This window comes from Orycteropus afer, unplaced genomic scaffold, assembly GCF_000298275.1.
Source record: "Orycteropus afer afer isolate SDZICR_OR568_19922 unplaced genomic scaffold, OryAfe1.0 scaffold01539, whole genome shotgun sequence".
NCBI lineage: Eukaryota > Metazoa > Chordata > Mammalia > Tubulidentata > Orycteropodidae > Orycteropus > Orycteropus afer.
Window position 1 is genome coordinate 58,970 of NW_006923126.1, and position 2,618 is coordinate 61,587.

The window sequence follows — 2,618 nt, forward strand, 5'->3', positions numbered from 1 at the left end:
AATAGGTGAGATGAAGTCTGGCCATTCTCGCTTCCAAGGAGCATTTCTGGTGCACTTTCTCCAGGACAGATCTGTTAGTTCTTTTAGCAGTCCATAGTACTTTCAGCATTCTTCACCAGCACCACAACTCAAAAGCATCAACTCTTCTTCAGTCTTCCTTATTCATTGCCCAGCTCTCACATGCATACACTGAGGGATAGGAAGACATAAGAATGATATGTGTGTAGATTTTAGAAAATAGTTTGAATTTCAGGCAATGACTTTAAAATATAATGTATAAGCAACTTGGTTCCTATGCTTCCTATTGCACAAGTCTGGGAATAAAGATATTTTCAGGACTTTAAAAGAAAGATGTTTTATCAAAGAAGAGTCTATGAGTGGTAGAAATACTTAATGTGTTCAGCAGATAACTGAAAGCTTGCAGGTTTGAGTCCACCCATGGGGACCTTGAAAGAAAGCACTTGTGATGTATGTCTTATAATTCAAAACTCATTAGTTTTAGTCAAATTTAAAAAAAACAACTCACTGCCATCAAGTAGATTCCAACTCATAGCAACTCCTGTTGAATTTCCAAGGCTAAAAATCTTTATGGAAGCATACTGCCTCATCTTTTGCCCATGGAGCAGCAAGTGGGTTCAAACCACTGACATTCTGGTTAACAGCTAAACCCCTTCACCACAACCACCCTCTATATTGATCTAGCTTCATTAACATAACAGAAAATATACTTATTCTCAGATGAGTTTACATGCACAGGTATAGGGGTTAGATTTCTAACATGTATTTTTGGGGAATAATTCAATCCATAACACTGTGCATTTCCATTTTATTATTTTGGGAAAATATGTTCTTTAATACTTCAGTCCTCTTATAAGTGGTTAAGACCTCTGGTGGTGTAGTGCCTAAGGTATTTGACTGCTAACCAGAAGGCTAGTGGTTCAAATTTTCCAGCTACTTCTTGGAAGGAAGACAGGACAATCTATTTCCATAGAGATGCCGCCTTGAAAACCCAAGTAGGGGACACTATGAGTTTGAATTGACTCAGAGGCAGTGAGCTTTTGTAAGTGGTTACTGCCCTAATTCCCATGCTGTGAGGAAACACAAATTAGTCATCTGCAGAAATTGTACAGATAGAAAGACATTCCCAGGCAGTGCCCAACTGTTTCAGAACCTTGTTCTTATTGTGGCATTCAACAGCTGACAACATGAGAGACTCTGAGCTAGACTCTCTTAGCTGACCACTTTTTGATTTTGTGAATCATTAAAAATGTGAGAGATAATAAATTTATGGTATTATTTTAAACCACTAATTTTTAAGATTATCGTTATGCAGCAACATAAAATTTTAAGAGGAACATTTGCTTTTGGAACCTCCATTTCTATATGTTAAGACTTCTTACATAATCAATTTCACAGCAAAAGTGATTTATTTTTAGGAAAGTCCACCATTTTTTTTTAAAAAATGCAGACACATGTTTTTCTTTTTTTAATTTCCATGGAGGTAAAATATATGTCATATACATATATTTTCCATTTTACCCATATTACATGTACAATTCAGTAGTACTAATTAATTCAGAGTCGTGTGCACCAGTAGCAAAATGTTTATTTCCAAATTTTGTTGTTGGTTGTATTTACTAAATATAAGTTATTACCAGAAGAGTCACTCCAACGAAAGTAAGGAGACTTATACTTTCTTGATTTCTTCAAAATTTATGTTAAATAACAGATAGTGAAATGAGGGTTATAATTTTAATTTTTTTCTGGCACACATGGGCTTCATACCAGATTCATTGGAGTAATTAATATATGAAAGATATTAGACTTAATGAAATTTTCCAAATCCTTTGTGGTGCAATATAGACTGGCTAAAATCCAAGATAGGGCTATTTCCCTAGTGTTCTTGACAAACTTGTTTGGTATTTCAAAACACAGGCCATCCATTGCCATTGATCAATTCTGATTCTTAGTGACTCCCCACTGAGTTTCCAAGGTCTTAAATCTTTACAGAAGCAGATTGCTTGATCTTCCTTCCATGGAGCATCTGATTGGTTTGCAGCACTAACCTTCTGGTTAGCAGTCAAATGCCTTAGTCACTGTGTCACCAGAGCACCTAAATCACAGACACTTATCCATAAAATGAGGGAATATTATTACCAGCCACACATTACTGTCGATTTGTGTTCTGGTTACCTAGTGCCTCTCTGACCAGAAATAAACCACAAATGGGATGGCCCTAACAACCAGAAGTTTATTCTTACAATTTGGAGACTTTAAGGCCAAGTTCAAAGTGCCAGGCTCTAGGGGATGGGTGAAAGCCCCTCAACCTTGGGGTCCAGCTCCACCTCCTGCTCCAGGCCCACTGGAATTTGAAGTTTCTTCACTCAGACAGCTGCTGGCTGCTGAGGCTGAGAAGCCCCAAGGTTTAAAAGTAAAAAGGCATAGTCCCGATGTTACCAAGTAACATTACAAGTCCATTGTAAGTCCCAATGTCAGCAAAACATAGCAAGCTGCTGAGCAACAACACGGCTACATGCAGGGTCCAAAGGTGCCATATGCTATAGACCATTCCCAAGGCTTCTCTTTTTATACAGGAAGGAGACCATATCCCAAAGACA